Here is a 20,550-nt window from a genome sequence, read left to right as displayed (position 1 = left end):
TCACTGTATGTGTAAGTAATGACATGAAGAAGAAAGAAAGCAGGGCGCCTGGGTGGCTCAGCTGGTTGGGCATCTGACTCTTGATTTTGGCTCATGTCATGATTCTAGGGTCGTGGGATTAAGCCTCACTTTGGGCTCTGCACGGAACATGGAGCCTGCTTGAGATTCTCTTTGACCCTCTCCTCAATTCATGCTTGCTCTTTCTTAAAAGAGAAAGAAAAGAAAAGAAAAGAAAAGAAAAGAAAAGAAAAGAAAAGAAAAGAAAAGAAAAGAAAGAAAAGAAAAGAAAAGAAAAGAAAAGAAAAGAAAAGAAAAGAAAAAAAGAAATGCAGCAAAGTAGAGAAGAAAAAAATAATTTAGGTAGGAGTCAGGAACTTGGGTTCTAATCTTCATTCTGCCACTAACTGTATAACCTAGGATGAGTCTCAACCTTTGTTCTTCAGTTCCTAATCTGTAAAATTTAAAAAGGAGTAGGAAGTAGAAATACACATTCTGAAGGTTAAAAGAAACACGTGCATATATGAAACAACATAATGCTTTAAAAAGTCTAAAGCATAGGGGCACCTGGGTGGCTCAGTTGATTGCGTGTCTGACTTCGGCTCAGGTCATGATCTCACGGTTCATGAGTTTGAGCCCTGTGTCAGGCTCTGGGCTAACAGCTCAGAGCTTGGAGCCTGCTTCAGATTCTGTGTCTCCCTCTCTCTCTGCCCCACCCCTGCTCACACTCTGTCTTTCTCGCTCTCAAAAATAAATAAACATTAAAAAGTCTAAAGCATAAACTGCCCAAGCACACTACTTAGACACTTCTCAATACATAGCATTTATGTAGGAAAGAAGAGTAGTTTTAGTAGTATTTTAGTGCTAATCTTACATTTTTGTAAAAATAACTGCAAATTATCCAGCCTTTGGATGACTGCATGGAACTGTTTGATGCCCAAGGATACACTACATCTGTTCATATGTATAAAAACAGTAACACTATTAAAGTCAAGCACTCTTTAATCTCCAGAAAACTGCTAAGCATTTAAATGCATTAACCCACCCCCAACAACTCCATAAGGTAAATACTATTATTCTATTTTACAGATAGAAGCAAAGTTAAGGAATTTGCACAAACTCACAAAGTTAATACTGGAGTCAGGATTTTCTCAGAAGCAACTCCAGAGTCCAAGTTCTTTATCAGTCATCATCACTCCACAGTACATCCCACCTAGCACTATATCTTAAAACAACGAGCCACTCAATAAATATTTGCTATTGACAACCCTCAATCCATCACTCTTAATTTATGATAAACAATTAGGTGATAGTTTTGCTAAACCATAAAGCGTAAGGGCTTTGGAGTCAGAGAAACAAATAGAGATTACACAGAGGAGTTAATATAGAGAATCTGTAGATTCTGAACCACTTAGATACAATATTTAACTGGTGCTCCCTCCCCCCAAAAATGTTAGGATTAAGTAAAAGGAGAGCAAAGTGCCATGCAAAACCCAGAAAATTTACAGTAATATGACCTTTGTTTTTATCTGAAGCCTATGTGACTTTGGACAAGTCATGTAACCTCACTAAGCACATTTTCCAGCTACAAAATGATACTACAGTTAAGTACTAAACTAAGAATGTTATTTTGAGTATTAATTTCACTTACAATTTACTGATTGTAAACCAGTCAATGTTAGATTAACAATGGAGAAACATTTAATCTGCATTTTACAGATTAACAATGGAGAAACATTTTAATCTGCATCTGTTTTTAAAATAGAACTATTCTTATCTTAGCCTAGGAGAAAAATCTCTAACACTTGCCATCTTTTGAAAAGCTAATAATAAAACCCTTACAGGGGGAAACCACCTGGGGGGGGGGGAGATAAATATTTGCTATAGATGACAGTAATAAAGTCAAGAAAAAGAATGCTTTCAATATTGTGTTTTCAGTCAAAAATGCTACAGGCTAGGTGCAAAAATTGGAAACGACCAAGACATCCTTCAGCAGGTGACCAAGTAAACTATGGTACATCCCCACAATGGAATATTATTCGGTACTAAAAAGAAATGGGCTATTAAGCCATGAAAAGACCTGAAGAAAACTTAAATGTATGTGACTAAGTAAAAGAAGCCAATCTGAAAAGGCTATATACTCTATAATTCAAACTATATGGCATTCTAGAAAAGGCAAAACTATACAGACAGTAAAAAGATCAGTGGTTGCCAGAGGCTCAGAGGAAGGAAAGATGAACAGGTGGACCACAGAGGATGTTTAGGGCAGTGAAAACTACTCTGTGTGATACTACAATGGTGGATACACATTATGTGTCCAAAACCAGAAATTATACAACACCAAGAGTTAGCTCTAATGTTAACTATGGACTCTGGGTGATGATGTGTCAATGGAGGTCCCTCAGTTGTTAGAAATGTACCACCCTGATTAAGGATATTGATAACGGGGCAGACCAAGCATGTATGGGACCAAGGGGTACATGGAAAACTCTCTGTACTTTCCATTCAATTTTGCTGTGAACCTTAAACTACTTTAAAAAAAAAAAAAGGCCTATTAAAATAAATTGCCAAAAAAAAAAAAAAATTCATGGTTGCCAAAGAGGAATGGAGAAGGGGAAGGAATAGTAAGTGAAGCAAAGGAAATCTTTAGGGCGGTGAAACTATTCTGCTGGATACCACAATGACCAACAGGCATTAGGCATCTGTCAAAATCCACAGAACTGTTATTCTGTGTTATGGTATCTGTTTTTCAACACAAAAAGTGGGGCCTAACTAATGTAAACATGGACTTTAGTAATGTATCAATATTAGCTCATCAATTGTAACAAATGTACCAAACTAGGGGTGCCTGGGTGGCTCAGTCGGTTGAGCGTCCGACTTCAGCTCAGGTCACGATCTCACGGTCTGTGAGTTCGAGCACCGCGTCGGGCTCTGGGCTGATGGCTCAGAGCCTGGAGCCTGCTTCTGATTCTGTGTCTCCCTCTCTCTCTGTCCCTCCCCCATTCATGCTCTGTCTCTCTCTGTCTCAAAAATAAATAAAAACGTTAAAAAAAAAAAATTCAGGGGCGCCTGGGTGGCGCAGTCGGTTAAGCGTCCGACTTCAGCCAGGTCACAATCTTGCGGTCCGTGAGTTCGAGCCCCGCGTCCGGCTCTGGGCTGATGGCTCAGAGCCTGGAGCCTGTTTCCGATTCTGTGTCTCCCTCTCTCTCTGCCCTTCCCCTGTTCATGCTCTGTCTCTCTCTGTCCCAAAAATAAATAAACGTTGAAAAAAAAAATTAAAAAAAAAAATTCAAATGTACCAACCTAATGCAAGATGTTATTCAACAGGAAACTGAAGAGGGGGTATGCAGGAATTCTGTACTTTCTGCTCAATTTTTTAGCAAATCTAAAACTACTGTGAAATATAAATTCTATTAATTTTTTCTAAATGCTGAGGAAACTGTTAGCTTGGAGCTGTTGGAAAACCAATTTTGCCCTCATAAAAGAAAAGTCTGGCTAAAAATGAAGCCCACAAAGAAAAGTAGTAGAAAGCCAGTATACAAAGAGAAAAATAGTGCCCAGATGATATCAAATGAGTTTCTAGCCCCAAATAGGCTAGAGGCCAGTTGTACCTTGGATTTATCAAAGTTAAATGAACCTATCAGATCTCATTTTTGCTTTCTAAAAATGCATGTGGTGCTACAGTACACATATGGTAAACATTATTGCAGGAGCTAGGGGTCACTGTATACAGAAAACAGATCTACTTGCAGACTTCATTGAAAAGTCAACACGAGAGCAATCTGCATTACCCTGGCCCTTGTATCTTGGCGTCCTAGTGCCTCCAAGCACTGCTACTAGTGACTATAGTCAATTTCAGACACAGCATAAAATTCGACCATGTAATTAGCCAAGACCTCAATGTTTCAAAAAGGCTCAAGGAACATTTTAAAAAGAAATGATATGTAGGCAATTTCAACTGAAAAACCTACTAAAAGAGTGCTTCAGTCACTATTTTAAAAAAGAAATTGATGAGGAATGCCTGAAGTGGCTCAGTCAGTTAAGCCTCCAAGTCTTCATTTAGGCTCAGGTCATGATCTCACAGTTTGTGGGATCAAGCCCCGCACTGGGCTCTGTGCTGACAGCTCAGAGCCTGCTTGGGATTCTCCCTTTCCCTCTCTCCCTGCCCCTCTCCCATTGGTACACTTGCATGCTCTCTCTCTCAAAATAAACTTAAAAAAGAAAAGAAGAAGAAACTGATCAATGTTTTATTGCTTATCTGTAGACCCTTTATAAAGCTGTAATTTAGAAAGATACAAAGAATAAGTGGTCTGCCCACACTGACAACTTCCTAAACAATTCCATTTAGGTTTCCAGAACATTTTAATTATTTTTATTAATTATTGCTCATAGTTAACCTGAAATGTATAATCCTCATTTCTAAGAAAAGAATATGTAGGTCAATGGCCAAGATATATTTAGATAGAATCAGATAGATATATTTAGTAGAACAGTTTCTGAATTTCCAACCTGCTTCTTAACCTAAGACTAGACTGTGCTACCCAAGTAGCCTCCTTCAACCAAAATGAAAGTTCTGAACATCTGGATCTTTACAAAAGATAATTTAGGTTATATATTTTTAAAATAAGGCTTTCATACAGGCTCCTCAAAATAAGTTTTCGTAATGTATTTGAGGTTTAATATTTAAAATTTGGGGTTTCCCCACAAATATACAAGAATATATCTCCTGAGTGAATAAAAGTATATCTACGTTGTACACTGAAGAAGGTAAACAAGACTGCTCCTTGCTTAGACTTACAGTTTCTTTTACATACATTTCCTTACAATTAAAATAAAACTTTTTAGGCCTACGAGGCATGTACTGCTTTAGTCTCACTTCAGCATCATTTTGTTTCATTAGGATCCAGATTTTTCAACATGTAAATAAGATCTTTTCTGACTCAAGGGGTTCTGCATTTGCTGTTCCCACTACCAGGAAAGCACGTTCCTTCACTCTTTTGAAGGCAGGATAGCTCCTGTATTTCAGGTCTCAATTCAAACTCACCTAAAAAAAGGCCTTCCATAAATATACTAAACACCTCTCACCCATACCCCATTATTCTCCATTTTTTAAAAGGGATCTAAAGTTACCTTGCTCATTTGTGTATTTATAGTTTATTTTCTGTCTGTTTCATAGAATACAAGAGGGCACAAGACTTGTCTTACTGTAGCATCTAGAAAAACACCCAACAGAGCAGACATTTAATATCTGTTGAACAACATATACTTATATTCAGTATTTATTAAGTAAAAGATATTTTGCTAGGGCCTGTAGATATAATGTTTAAAAAACAAGTTTCATTAAAATAAAATCTTGAGGACATTTTGCTTTTTCAAAAACTGACCATTTTAAAATCCTTTATTTTTAATAATTTCCCATCCACTTAAAAATTTTAAGGACAGAGGCACCTGGGTGGCTCAGTTACTTAAATGTCTGACTCTTGATTTCAGCTCAGAGTCAAGCTGGGTTCTGCACTGACAAAGCAGAGCCTGCTTGGGATTCTGTCTCCCTCTCTGCTCTCCCTCCCCCTGCTCACACGCACTCTCTCAAAAATAAACATTTAAAAATAAATAAATAGGGGGCGCCCGGGTGGCCCAGTCGATTAAGCGTCGACTTCAGCTCAGGGCATGAACTCACGGTTGGAGAGTTGGAGCCCCGCATCAGGCTCTGTGCTGAGAGCTCGGAGCCTGGAGCCTGCTTCGGATTCTATGTCTCCCTCTCTCTCTGCCCCTCCCCTGCTCGTGCTCTGTCTCTCAAAAATAAATAAATGTTAAAAAAAATTTTTTTTACATAAATAAATACAGGTGCATGGGTAGCTCAGTGGGTTAAGCCGCTCACTTCAGCTCAGGTCACAATCTCCAGCCCCTGTCGGGCTCAGTGCTGACAACTCGGGCCTGGAACCTGCTTCAGATTCTGTGTCTCCCTCTCTCTCTGCCCCTCCCCCACAAGTGCTCTGTCTCTTTGTCTCTCTCTCTCTCTCTCTCAAAAATAAACATTTAAAAAAATGTTTTCAATAAATGAATGAATAAATAAATATTTTAAGGGCAAACTCTGCTACAAGTGTAGTTGCCCTTTAGCACTGGCTTTATCTACAAATGCATCATAGCTTAGCACATGCCTTTCAGATATGCGTAATAATGATACAAGACTTAAGAAACTAATTATTTTTTCAAAATTGCAGCCACAGGAAAAGCAAATGGCATGACATTTTTCCTTCCTTTTATCTATGTCTCAACTAATACAAACTATCAATGTTTAAATAAATACTAAACCACTTCATAATTTGGTTTTGCCACAATTATACAAGAATACATCTTTTGTGGGCACCCAGCTGGCTCAGTCAGAAGAGCATGTGACTCTTAATCTTAGGGTCATGGGTTCAAGCCCCACTTTGGATGTAGAGATTGCTAGATAGGTATACATGTATATGTATGTCTATGGGGTGCATGGGTGGCTCAGTCAGCTAAGCGTCCAGCTCTTGTTTTCAGCTCAGATCATGATCTCATAGTTCGTGGGTTTGAGCCCCACATCCGGCTGGGTGCTGGCAGTTGCAGAGCCTGATTGGGATTCTCTGTCTCCCTCTCTCTCTGTCCCTTCCCTGCTGGCTCTCTCTCTCTCAAAATAAATAAATAAACATTTTTTAAAGTAAGTAAATTTTGGGGCGCCTGGGTGGCGCAGTCGGTTAAGCGTCCGACTTCAGCCAGGTCACGATCTCGCGGTCCGGGAGTTCGAGCCCCGCGTCGGGCTCTGGGCTGATGGCTCGGAGCCTGGAGCCTGTTTCCGATTCTGTGTCTCCCTCTCTCTCTGCCCCTCCCCCATTCATGCTCTGTCTCTCTCTGTCCCAAAAATAAATAAACGTTAAAGTAAGTAAATTTTTTTTTTTCCAACGTTTATTTTTGGGACAGAGAGAGAAAAGTAAGTAAATTTTAACCAAAAAAAATCTTATTTCATGTAAATCAAAGTATATCTACCTTTTACATTTAAGAGGTAAACAAGGCTACTCCTTTGATAACTTTCCCTAAAAACAAATATCCATTGTTTTTACTTTGTAGAAACCCCCAAACCACCATTTCTTTAGTATATTTATATTTGAAAAAAAAAAATAGATATACTTTTCTATACCGCACTTACTTAAAATTATGCCCACGGCATACCAATTAACCAATAAAAGTAAAAACTATGACATATTAATAGGGAAGAAGTTTATTAAGCAAGGGAATTGCAGTCTAAATAGCTTCACAACAGGGGCGCCTGGATGGCTCAGTCGGTGAAGCATGCAACTCTTGATCTCAGGGCTGTGAGTTCGAGCCCCATGTTGGGTGTAGAGATTACTTAAAAAGAATAAAATCTTTAAATTTTTTTAATGTTTATTTATTTTGACACAGAGAGAGAGAGAGAGAGAGACAGACAGAGCATGAGAGGGGGAGGGGCAAAGAGAGAGGGAGACACGGAATCGGAAGCAGGCTCCAGGCTCTGAGCTGTCACACAGAGCCCAACACGGGGCTCAAACTCACAGTCTGCGAGATCATGACCTGAGCCGAAGTCGGATGCTCAACCGACTGAGCCACCCAGGCGCCACAAGAATAAAATCTTAAAAAATGAATAAATAAATAGTCTCACAGCAGTCTAAACAAATATTTTAAAGTTATTTTTTTAATAGGCTTGCCTTCAAAATTCAAAAATTGTGGGGTTTCTTTACAGTTTAAATATTCAACTGTGTTTATTACTGAAACTATGATTCAAAAATGATGCACCCTCCTAGCACTGAAAACCAAAGCAACTAGACTACTTCTACACTGTTGTAAAAATACTTCTTACATTAATGGAACTTAAAAAAAAATCATGAGACTACCACCAACGAGAGAAGTTTCTGCCTCCAAGACAGTTATGATATAAAATAGATTATAGTTTGTATCTACTGCTCTTTTTTTAAGTAAGAATAGCTTTCCTAATAATTGGGACCGAAGTTAAAAAAAAAAAAAAATCCATGACAATCAGTTGTGAGTCTTTAAAACCATTTTCTAAGCTCTTTGTCAAACTCTGACTACCCTGCACCTAAAAACTTTAAAAAAAAACAAAAAAACAGAGCCCAAGTTAAGGTGTTTTGAAGTTTTGCTTTTTTTTTTTAATTAAAAAAAATTTTTTTTTTAATGTTGGTTCCTTTTGAGAGAGAGCATGAGCGGGATAGGAGCAGAGAGAGAGGGAGACACAGAATCTGAATGAAACAGGCTCCAGGCTCTGAGCTGTGAGTACAAAGCCCGACATGGGGCTCGAACCCATGCAAGATCATGACTTGAGCCATAGTCAGACGCTTAACCAATTGAGCCACCCAGGTGCCCCTTTAATTTTTTTCTTCTAACGTTTATTTGTTTTTGAGAGACAGAGAGAGACAGAGCCTGAGTGGGTAAAGGACAGAGAGAGAGGGAGATACAGCATCTGAATGAAGCAGGCTCCAGGCTCTGAGCTGACAGCACAGAGCCCAACGCGGGGCTCAGAACTTGTGAACTGTGAGATCACGACCCGAGCCAAAGTGGAACACCTAACCAACTGAGCCACCCAGGCGCCCTAATACATAATATTTAATAAATATTTGTTAAATTGATGAACTGAAGAATCATTTTAAAAAATCACCATGACTAATAATGAAACACCTTAACAGTACTATCAACTTGGATATAAAAATAAATCAAAAAGAAGCCCCCTCTTCCTAGATGTTCAGTTCTAGGAAGAGATTCCATTATGTCCCTAATGGTGGTGTTGCCAAATCCTTTGAAGTAGTAGAAAAATTAACCTTGTTTCTAATTTTTATATATAAACACTAACTTACTTTAATGACAATAGTACCCTTATCTTAAGTAAGCACTAACCTCAAAACAAATACTGCTTTTCAAAGATTTCTTTTGATTATTTGTTGCATTTGGGATTAGTTTTCCACTGAGAAGTTGTAGCATGGATAAAATGGGCAATGCAGTAATCAAAGATCAGGATTGAAATAAAAACTCCTACAAAACTATAATATAGTTGAAATAGCCCTCTTCTCCACAGCAATCCATCCCTTCCCTTCCCTCAGATCTCAAACGGAAGAGGTCGAAGAGGCTATAAACAAGGTACAGTATAAAAGGCTAGAACTGGGAATGATGAAGGGCATTCAGAGTGAGGAGTTATGAGTAATTAAGTAATGGAGTTCAGCAGTGATTATCAAGAGCTGCTAATACCACAGAGAACCAAACATTAAGTGCCTCCTAATGCAAGTACTCAACATCACCTATAAAATATTTTCCCCCCTCAAAGAAAAAGGAGAGACTACACATTATAGAAACTGAATCTGATCAAGCCTCTAAACCTAAAGCCAAATAACAAGAAACCAAAGGGACAGAGGAACACGTTTAATACCACCATCGGAATATAACTGGCAAATTCAAACTGGGAAAATTTTCTTCAACAAATAATTTGCCAGGGGAAAAAAACAAAGTGGGGGACCTTTAAATTACAAAACATTACAGACCTTATTTGACTCAATCTGAGTTAAGTATAAAAATACATTTATGAGACAACAGAGCAATCTGAATACTAAATATTATATGATAGTAAAGAATTATTGCTAATTATTCTCAGTGTGGGAATAGTTGTTTGGGTTTTTTCCTTAAGAGTGAAGTTGATGGGGCACCTGGGTGGCTCAGTCGGTTGAGCGGCCGACTTCGGCTCAGGTCATGATCTCGAGTTCCGTGAGTTCGACACACTGTCAGCTGTGCTGACAGCTCAGAGCCTGGAGCCTGTTTCAGATTCTGTGTCTCCCTCTCTCTGACCCTCCCCCGTTCATGCTCTGTCTCTCTCTGTCTCAAAAATAAATAAACGTTAAAAAAAAATTTTTTTTTTAATAAAAATTAAAAAAAAAGTGAAGTTGACTAAGAAACTGCAGTGCTAAAAGATTGGAGTACTGAAAAGGAATGTTAAAAATGAATGCAGTTGAACGGATTTGGCCTATCCAAACTGAAATATAAATTGAGAGATTGCAACCACGGGAAGAGAACAACTTTGCTTGCTTGCCAGCCAACCTTTTCTCCACTGATATAAGCTCTATAAATAGGCCAAGAGTGATAATGGCTGCTCAAATCACTTCATGTTACAGATACTACCACTACTGACATGCATCTGGCCCAGCCCCAGGCTGTGAATAAACCAGCATCGAGAGCCAAGGAAGTTACCAAATGCAGAGAATGCACCATGGCTAATGAGAGACCCTCTACTCAAAAGCAACATTGGTGTAAATTAAGGATAAAGAACAGGTTCTAGATTTTCTCCAAGATTTCTGCTCTGGCCATTTCTATCTCCCTCAGAATACAGAACACATAAAGATGGGTCACCACATGGTGGGATCTGAGGTCCCCAAGATAAATGATACCAAAAACTTACCAGAGCAAATCATTTAGGGAACTGCAATGGAGTAAAATAATAGGAAACCCTTGATGATAAAGTGTTGATGTAAGAATAAACTATGCTTCTATGTTAGATTAAAACGAAGGCAGCCAGGGGTGCTGGAGTGGCTCAGTTGGTTAAGCATCTGACTCTTGGTCTTGGCTTGGGTCATGATCTCACGGTGGTGGGTTTGAGCCAGGGCCCCCCCCACCCCCCACGGGGTCCAGCTCTGCCCTGACAGCACAGAGTCTGCTTGGGATTCTGTCTCCCTCTCTCTCTGCCTCTCTCTCCCCTACTTGCTCTCTATCTCTCTCTCAAAGATAAATAAAAATAAACTTAAAAATTTTTTTAAACTAAGGCAGACAGGATACTGCTTAAAATCTTAACCACATGAGGTTTTTGTTCTTAACACAGAAAGGAAAACAGTTCTGTTTTCCCAGAGTTTTAGTCCACACCCAACTTCCCTATCCCCAACAATACCTTTCTCTAATTATAAGGCATCTAGCAAAATGCTGACTCAGAACATCATAAAAGTTACTTTTTTTAACCAGACAACTCAATAAAAAATAACTTCTAAACACTTTGGTCCATATCTTGTTTCCCTAATGTTTGCCATGCTAATGAAAACTTAAATTTTTTAATTTTTTTTTTTAGCTTATTTATTTTGAGAGAGAGAGAGAGAGAGGGTACAGGCAGGGAAGGGCTAGAGAGAGAGAGAATCCCAAGCAGGCTCTGCACTGACAGCGCAGAGCCCGATGTGGGGCTCAAACTCAGGAACCATGAGATGGTGACCTGAGCCAAAACCAAGTGTCGGATGCTTAACCGACTGAGCCCCCAGGTGCCCCGAAAACTTAATATTCTAAATTACTTAAGCACAACCCTAATTTATCCGCATTCTTGGATATGACTGCTATAAGTTTCAACAGATTTAATTTTGGTAATCTTTGAACAAATGACCAGAACTTACTAATACTTGGACTTGAAATCCAGGCAGAGGAAAAAGTATTTTGTAAACGAACTGGCAGTACAAAAAAGAACACTCAAGTCCGCATTTTCTTCTACACTTAGAGACCCATTTAAGAAAAATGTCATTTAAAAACAAAAACAAAAGAGGGGCACCTAGGTGGCTCAGGGGGTTGACCATCAGACTCTTGGTTTTGGCTCAGGTCATGATCTCATAGTTTGAATTGGAGCCCCGCATCGGGCTCCACGCTGGCAGTGCAGAGCCTGCTTGGGATTCGCTCTACTCCCTCTGCCCCTTCCCCACCTGTGCACACACTCTCTCTCAGACAAATAAACTTTAAAAAATAAATCAGTAAAACAAATTGATTTTATAAAGGAAAAGACTAATTCCACACTATAATTATTTTGTTTTACAGTACCGTTTTCTCCTATAGCCCACTATTCTTCACATTAAAAACTTTTTTTTAATGTTTGTTTCTTTTTAAGAGAAAGACAACACAAGCAGGGGACAGACAGAGAGAGAAACACAGAATCTGAAGCAGGCTCCAGGCTCTGAGCTGTCAGCACAGAGCCCAACACGGGGCTTGAACCATGAGATCATGACCTGAGCCGAAGTAGGACGCTCAGCCGACTGAGCCACCCAGGCATCCCAAAACTTTACTGTTTTTTTAAAAATGTTTTTATTCAATTTTTGACAGAGAAAAAAGTGGATGAGAGGCAAAGAGAGAGGGAGACAGAGGATCCAAAGCGGGCTCTGTGCTGACAGCAGAGAGCCTAATGCAGATCCCACGAACCTCAAAATTGTGACCTGGGCCGAAGTCAGATGTTTAACCAACTAAGCCACCAGGCACCCAACTTTTCTTCACATTTTAGAGCAGGAAAGAAACTCAGAAGTCATCTGGTTCACTAGATTTGAGTACCTTAGGCAGAAATGGTTTCTTTCATCTTTCCACCCATTCCCACCTGTCACCTACTCAGTAAATGGGATTTTAATTTAATCAGGTATAAACAACCCCACATACACATACACGTAAGTCAATTCTTTGGTTGGTTTCTACTTTTAATTAATCTTCAGTTAACTATAAAATACTCATCTAGGTAGTTTTTAAATTGAATAAATTCAAACTAGTAAGTTAGGGTTTATACCATGTATCTTTTTGCTATTAAATTACAGAGGCTGAAATCCTTGTTTTGAATAGGGACATGAAAGAGAACAAAATCAAAACTGACAATGAGCACCATAAAGCCACAAAACCTAAAAAAGACACTCATCAAATGTGAGTCACATTGGTTATTTTATGGTATTTTTAAACCACGTCTACTATTATCATCTGCTAACATTATGAAAAATATGTATAATATATATAACACACATTTCCTCCCTTAGTTCAGAAATATAGAAGGAATATGAAATACTTCTTAGTTTCACCCTGCTCCTTCCTTTCACCACAAGGACCTGTAGGCTGAGTGTGAAAACTGACTGAACAGCAATCCCACTTGTGCTGAGAAGCTGCCCACACAGAAGCAGAAAACTGTTTATTTCCCCTAAGTTCAATCATGAGCCCTGAAAGAGTAAGGAATATAGGTACAATTAAAGATAAATGCTAAAAGATTTAGAAAAGTTTCAAAACAACAGTCAAATTTAAATTTAAGACTAGAATTTAAAAACTAAAGAAAAATAACTATCAAATTACTTCAGTCTGACAAATAACAATCAACCCAAAATAAAGAAAACCAGCAACATTTCTACTCATTGAACGTAAGGATGAAGAAAATCTTTTAAAAGGAATGCCTATTGCATCCTTCATATTCCACCTGAACCTTTTTTCCCTAAAAGAAGAAAATAATTTATTAGCAGACTAAGGTACCTTCACAACATAACCCTCTGTAAATTGAAGGCACTGGTCACACTTAACCAGTCAAGATTATTGACACTCATGACTTTTGCATAGGCTGTTACCTAGCCTAGAACGCCCACCTGGAAACCCATCCCAACTCCGGTTTAAATAAATTTTTTTAATGTTTGTTTTATTTTTGAGGGGCAGTGGGGGTGGGGGGGAGAAGGGAGGAAGAGAAGGGGGGGAGGGGGGAAATGGGTAGAGAGAAGACAGAAACACCGAATCCAAAGCAGGCTCCAGACTCAGTTGTCAGCACAGAGCCTGACGCAGGGCTCAAACCCATGAGTTGTGAGATCATGACCTGAGCCAAAGTCAGACCTACTGAGCCACCCAGGTGCCCCACAAATGCCGGTTTAAATGGTTAAGTTCCTTTAGCATCAGGACCTGGTCAATCCTATTCACCAAGCATAGCTCTAGCAACTAGAGCACTACTGGCACAAAGTAATCAATAAATAAGTGTCCTGTTTGTCCTGTTTTCTCAATAGCTCTTCCCCCTTTCTACAGTCAGCTTTTTACTCATTTATTACTATTTCATTTTTACTACAGCTATCCAAGAAAATTTATTTGACCCCAGATTCTTTCTTAAAATAATACAGAATACCAAAATCAGTAGGGTTCAAAAGAAAACACATTAATGGCACGTTTTTAGGAACGCCTGGTTGATTCAATCACTACAGCACATGACTCCTGATCTTGGGGTCATGAGTTCAAGCCCCACGTTTGGTGCAGAGTTTACTTAAAAAAAAAAAAAAAAAAAGTAAAAATTTAAAAAGTAGCATTTTTAAAAATATTTATTTATTTTTGAGAGAAAAACAGACACAGAGCACACAAGCGGAGGAAGGGCAGAAAGAGAGGGCAAGACAAAGAACCTGAAGCAGGCTCCAGGCCGTCAGCACAGAAACTTATGTGAAGACAAACCCACGAGCCGTGAGATCATACTCTTACCAAAGTCAGATGATCAACTGACTGAGCCACCCAGGCACCCCAAAAGTAGCATATTTATTTTACAGGTTCTCTCAAGTACTGTCAATTATAAGCATGTAAACATGAACATACATGTGTTTTCACATCCCTAGTTACATGCAGGAAAATCAGAAAGGTCTAAGATGGTTTGTCAAAATTACAAACGTAGGGTTTGGGTGTCTAGTACATACCAGTTCCAAACTTTAAAAGGAAACAAAACAAAACAAAAAACATTCTAATTGCCCATACATCAAATTTATTCATGCACATGTCAGAACAAAACTGTAAAACTGAATATCCCAGCAAAACAATTCTTTGAATGAGTTTACAAGTTACATAAAAGTTACTAGTCATATAGTAAGGAGCCTTAAAATACCAATGTCACTATCAAATAAAATCTTTGAAGGACATACAGTGAACACTCAGTTCCAACAGAATCTAAAGCTGAATTTATCCTTAATATACAGATCTGGGATTAATCATGAAAAGTATAAAACAAAGAGCCTTATGGCACTCATTCATAAATGCATTTAAGAGTAATATACACTAAATTAGTGAGGAATTTAACAACTACACTGTGAATGTAATATGAAGCTAGCAATGGGGAAAGTTTCCAGCTCCAAAATCCAGGCCACTCATTTTCCACAAAAAAATGTCAGAAAAAATTGTTTCATTAAGAAACCATTTAGCTGATGCTTCAGGTATAATTACCTTGCAGCTTCTCTCTGCTTTTCATGTTGTCTACACCTGTATTGACGTTTACATCTACATGTTAACATTATGAAAAAATATATGGCTTGAAGTTTCAAAAGTATGGGGCGCCTGGGTGGCTCAGCCAGTTGAGCATCCGACTTCGACTCAGGTCATGATCTCACCACTCATGAGTTCCAGCCCTGCATTGGCTCTGTGCTAACAGCTGAGAGCCTGGAGCCTGCTTCAGATTCTGTCTCTCTCTCTCTCTCTCTCTCTCTCTCTCTCTCTCTGTCCCTTCCCTGCTCATACTCTCATACCCTTCCCTGCTCATACATTAAAAAAAAAAAAAAGTACAGTCATACTGAAAAGCGTTCTGATTTAAAAATGGCTAAAGGGGTGCCTGGGTGGCTCAGCTGGTTAAGCATTAGACTTCGGCTCAGGTCATGATCTAACAATTCACAAGTTTGAGCCCAGCATTAGGCTCTGTGCTGACAGCTCAGAGCCTGGAGCTTGCTTCAGATTCTGTGTCTCCCTCTCTCTCTGCCCCTTCCCCCCACTTGTGCTCTTGCGCATGCTATGTCTCTGTCTCTCTCCCAAAAATAAATAAAAACATTTTAAAAATTTACCAAAAAATGGCTAAAAATATTATTTCTCAATGGAACTGCGTGAAATTTCATTGAGATCCTTTTCAAAGTAGCATAGGTCACTGCAGTAAATTCCATTTTAGTTTCCTGAACTAACTTCTATTAAAAATTTAACTCAGTTTTATATTTACTAAGCACCTACTGTGCATAAAGCACTAAATGAGGCATCATATTTGCCAGATTAGACAACTAAAATATTACACTTCGTAGTAATTAGACAACCAAAATATCACACTTCCTACTAACAAACGGTTAGCGTTATGACTCCTCGGGACATCAGGTAATAACTACCAATTGTAGGCCTCTAAAAATGCTTGTTAAACCAAAAGGCAATGCTCTTGCTGGAGGAATCCAGATTGCCTAGATCAGCAAAACTACATTAGAAAGTTAATAGCCTCCATCCTTAAAATATCCCTGGAGAAGAAAGGGAGTGATTCAAACTGTTAGCATGTGCCCAACTACACTACACAATAATAGGCTAGGCAAAACTGCCAGATGTATTTGTAATTAAGAGGTCCAACCTTGACAAAGCATCACCAGTGGGATTTTCATCCTACTGGCTGGAAGGATTCAGAAAGCAAAAGCTCAGTCAAGAAGTGAAAAGCACATCTAAGCATAAACTGCTCGGGCAGTTCAAGCTAGAACAAGTACCCACAGACGTTCATTCTTTCAACCTGAGAGACTCTATTCTGACACAGCAGAGAGGACGATTTAAATGAGAAAATAAGGAGCACCTGCGTGGCTCAGTCCCTTAAGCGTGGGATTTTCGCTCAGGTCATGATCTCAAGCCCTCCTTGGGGCTCTGCGCTGACAGCGGGAAGCCTACTTGGGATCCTCTCTCCCCTTCTCTCTCTCTCAGAATAAGTAAAATAAAATTAAAGGAAAGTAAATTAATGAGAGAATGCATAGCCTGCTGTTCTCGTGGGGGCTGCTGCCCCAACAATAAACTGAGGTCGGTGCTATAAGAAATTAATTACAAAGTAGGAAGCGCTACTGCGGAGAAGTGAAAATTCTCTGGAAAGAACCAGAGAAGACAATGATCTTTGACTTGGGATCCGTCAGTTTAACATTTGCGCCGATTTTCCAAAGAAAGTTGACAAACTCTCCACCAGACGTCAATTCTGGAGGCTGACACATCCCTCCATCGACTGGAGGCGTCTGCCGACCCAAGGTAGTGGAAGCGCCGAGAGGCAGGCGGCGCCAGCCAAAGGAAGCTTTTTCTCCCTCTCCTAGGCCGCGGCAGCCGCGGCGCTGGGGCGGCTGCCTGGGCTCCCGGGAGCAGGGGCAGGTGTCGGCGCCAGATCCCCGCTCGCGGAGCTGGCAGAGTTGGCAGAGCTGCCGCCGCCGCTTCCCCGGCGGGCCGGGACGCAGGAAAGTTGCGTGAAGACAACTCCAGGCCGAAAAGCGGCTCCCCCGCGCAGCCCGCGGGCTGCGGCATCTCTAGTCTCCTCTCAGCCCCCGGGGACAGGGACCCGCGGCCCGCGCGGAACAGGAGAGGGAGCTCCGCCCGCCAGCTGGGCGAAGCCGGGAGGACCCGAGGGTCACTGCCGGGCGGGCGGGCGAACAAGGCGTCGGGCGACTCCGCTCCTCTCGGGAGCCCCCACCCGGGCCGCGCCTCCCGCCAAGTCCGGGCGCGAACACTAGGCGCCCGCCGGCCGGGCCCGTCACGACCCCGGCGCCCGGGCGCCGCAGATCCCACACCCGCGGCCCGAACCCCTCCGACTCAACACGACCCCTCCCCGGGACGCAGCCCGGTCCCACGGCTCGACCCGCAGCCGGGCCGCGGCCCTGCGCACCTTCCCGCCTCACCTGCGCTCCGCGGCAGCTCTGCACCTCCTCGCCCGCTCCGCGCGCCCCGTCGGGGCACGCACCGACCCCCCGGCCGGGACTCCCCCGGCCGCGGTGACTCGGGACGCGACGTCCACCGCCGCCTTCTCCTCCTCAGCACAAGCCCCGGCGGCGAGCAGAGGGTCGCAGTCAAAGCCCCGCCGGGGCTAAGGCGAATCTCGCCACCTCCACAGCCTCCACCACCAAGTCCCTTCACTCGTCCGCGCCGCCCGGAGAAAATGTCACCAGAGGCCGTTCCGCTCGGCGCCTCACTTCCGCCCGGAACCACAGAGGCCGCGCCGGTCGGCTAGAGCGGCCGCTGCGGCGGCGGCCTCCAGGGACTGGCTCGGGAAGCCGAGGGAAAGCCAGACAGCGCCATCTAGCGGACAGGAAAACGCAATCCTCCAGCTGCAGAGCGCCAAGCGTGCGGAAACCAGCTTCCCCGGCTCCTTTCCCGCGCTCCATCCATCTGATGAGGCAGCTCCCTTCCGGAAATGTCCTTCCCAGAGGGTCGGAAATCAGCCAATGCAAGTCAAGGATAATGCCCTAAAAGAAGGACAGTGCTCCCTTTTCAGTGCACTTCTCACTATTCACCCCTTCTGAAGCCTTCCCTCAGGGAGCTCCTAGTGTCTGAATCTTTGAGTGACTCTTCCCCGCTCCTTTCGTGGCAGCAAAGTTCCCTGGCCCCCAAAAACTGATTTTCTCTAAGTTGGCTACAGCAATTTGAGAATCAAGGCCGGGGGGGGGGGGGGGGGGGCGGATGGACAGGAATGAAAAGGAAAGCCGGTAAGAGCAAATAAAAAGGGCCAGCCTGATGTCTGAGCCTGGACTCCCTTCCGTGCTTTTGGCTTCTGTAATCTTGCTTGCCTCTTCCTTCCTTGCCTGCTCCAGCCAGCAACCAGGAACCAGAAGCTTGACTGTACTGGTCCTGCCCAACCCAGAAGCACACATGTATAAAGGATCAATAAAACCCAAGCTGGGTGCTCAGCCTTTGGAGGTGATTCTGCTGGGCCAGCACTGGTGCAAAATAAAGTATTTTCTGATTTCTTGAGTGCATGTCGCTTGTGTCTTCCTGAACGCCTAGTATTTCCTGTAACATTTTCTCCCCACTTTTTTGCAGATGGTGACAGCTTGGCTGGTGAAAATTCGGCTGTGCTCTTCTCTTGCAGTAGCATCAACATCCCATTGGAGTTTTCTGGTCAGGAACCCTACAGGCCTGGCATATAGACCGCCACCTGCTGGTGAAACCCGATCAGCCAGGGAGACCCTGCTCTCCCCTATGGGCTGCAGACGCCCCAAATTCCACCTCTTCAGAGTCACTGCTCTCATTTGCACTTCAGCGTGGGAGGGGTGATGCATCTGTGCATTCTATGAGTTTTTGAGACCTTTTCTTGACGTCTGTGATTGAAAGAAATGTGCTATACGTGGAACCTGGAGGAAAGGTGAAGTGGGTGCTGGCTACCTGGCTGGTATAGGACTTAGAAGGAGAGAGAAGAGGTACTGAGAACAAACTTTATAACTCAAGATCTAGCCAAGGACTGGCACTCCCAAAGGCAGGGTTCTGAAAAATGAATAAGTAAGAGCTTAAGGAGAACATGTAAAAGGTCTTTACTTTTTCAGGAACCAAGCTGGAAGCTGGGGTGACCACTACCCAAGAGGAGATTATGAAAATCACAGCGCTGGCCCCACATTCCCCTTAACATCAGTGTCCCCATCAGATCAGGTGCTTCAGCTGCCCCAGTTCACTCATGTATGTTGACTGCGCACAAGCATGAGAATTTTCCATCCACGGCTAAACTAATAAATTGATAATCATTTTATATTAATAGCTAACTTTTTTTTAATACCCGCTATGTGCCAGGCACTGTGCTGTGCAGTTTGTGTGTGTGTGTGCGCCGTGAGTTTAAATGGATTCAGTCATTTAATCCTCACAACAACCCTATGAGTTTGGTACTACTACCAACCCCAGGTGACAAAAAGGGAAAGTGAGGCACAGAACGGCAAGGTCACACATCAGTACTGGACTCCAACACAAACAATCCAAGTCCAGAGCTTGCTTTCTCAACCACTACCACCAGCTACCTCTTTGAGACTGAGAACATACTGTGTGCCAGATACACGTCTTGTCTATGTATGATATTTCACTTATTCATGCATTCGTTTATTCATTGATTTCCCTGCTACCTTAGTCCCCAAAGAACTTGAGAAGTTGGGGGTAGTGATAAGAGCCCAAGCTCTTTCAGAAGAAGAGGAGAAAATTTAATTACCAAGATCACAGCTGTCAGTCTTGAAGTGAAAGTGTAAATGTGGACTAATACTGTCTAGTTTTTCTTTGACAATCTTTTTTTTTAATGTTTATTTACTTATTTTGAGAAATGGGGAAGGGGCATAGAGGGAGAGAGAAAGAATCCCAAGCAGGCTCCATGTTGTCAGCACAGAGCTGACAATCCCATAAACCGTGAGATCATGACCTGAACTGGAAAATCAAGAGTCAGAGGCTTAACTGACTGAGCTACCCAGGCAGCACCATGGTTTTTCTTTGACATTCTTATCAGTGCTGTAGATACTGAAATGTCTCCCAGAATCTCATGTGCGTGCCATGCTCAGCTCTGCAAGCTCCTGAAATCCCATCTCCATAAAACCAGTCCAGTCCAGCCACCATCCATATCACTAGCAACTCTCTCCATCCCATTGTCTCTACAGAAATTTGTCAAGAAACCTCTGTTCACAGACCCTGTCCTACAAACACGTCCATCCCTTAGCCTACCTGCAATGTTATTACTGAATCATAGCAATGGTTCTCTCAACTTCTGTCGTAAGCCTTGGAGGCCAGGGCCAGGCTTGTCTGAACCACTCCTCAGCATTATTGTTGCACCTGATGCATCACCTGCACTGGGGCTGGGCCTGCAGTAGGTTCCTGTTAGAAATGGCCTCGGGGCACCTGGGTGGCTCAGTTGGTTGAGTGTCTGACCTCAGATCAGGTCATGATCTCATGGTTCATCGGTTCAAGGCCGGCATTGGGCTCTGTGCTGACAGCTTGGAGCCTACTTCAGATTCCATGTCTCCCTCTCTCTCTGCCCCTCCAACGCTTGTACTCTGTCTCTCAAAA

The 20,550-nt window shown here is 42.1% G+C and overlaps 1 protein-coding gene across 2 annotated transcripts in view; it reads right to left on the bottom strand.

Moving 5' to 3' along the window:
• ARK2N (arkadia (RNF111) N-terminal like PKA signaling regulator 2N) overlaps positions 1–17,701 on the bottom strand; it is an 85,495-nt gene extending 67,794 nt beyond the window's left edge. For both annotated transcript variants that reach the window (XM_047827914.1, XM_047827915.1), the window contains exon 1: positions 17,424–17,701. The gene's annotated coding sequence lies outside the window, so the exon portion shown is untranslated. The remainder of the gene's footprint in view (positions 1–17,423) is intronic.
• Between the last annotated feature and the right edge of the window lie 2,849 nt (positions 17,702–20,550).

Source organism: Prionailurus viverrinus, chromosome D3 (genome assembly GCF_022837055.1).
Source record: "Prionailurus viverrinus isolate Anna chromosome D3, UM_Priviv_1.0, whole genome shotgun sequence".
Taxonomy (NCBI): Eukaryota; Metazoa; Chordata; class Mammalia; order Carnivora; family Felidae; genus Prionailurus; species Prionailurus viverrinus.
This window is presented reverse-complemented; position numbering and strand designations above follow the sequence as displayed.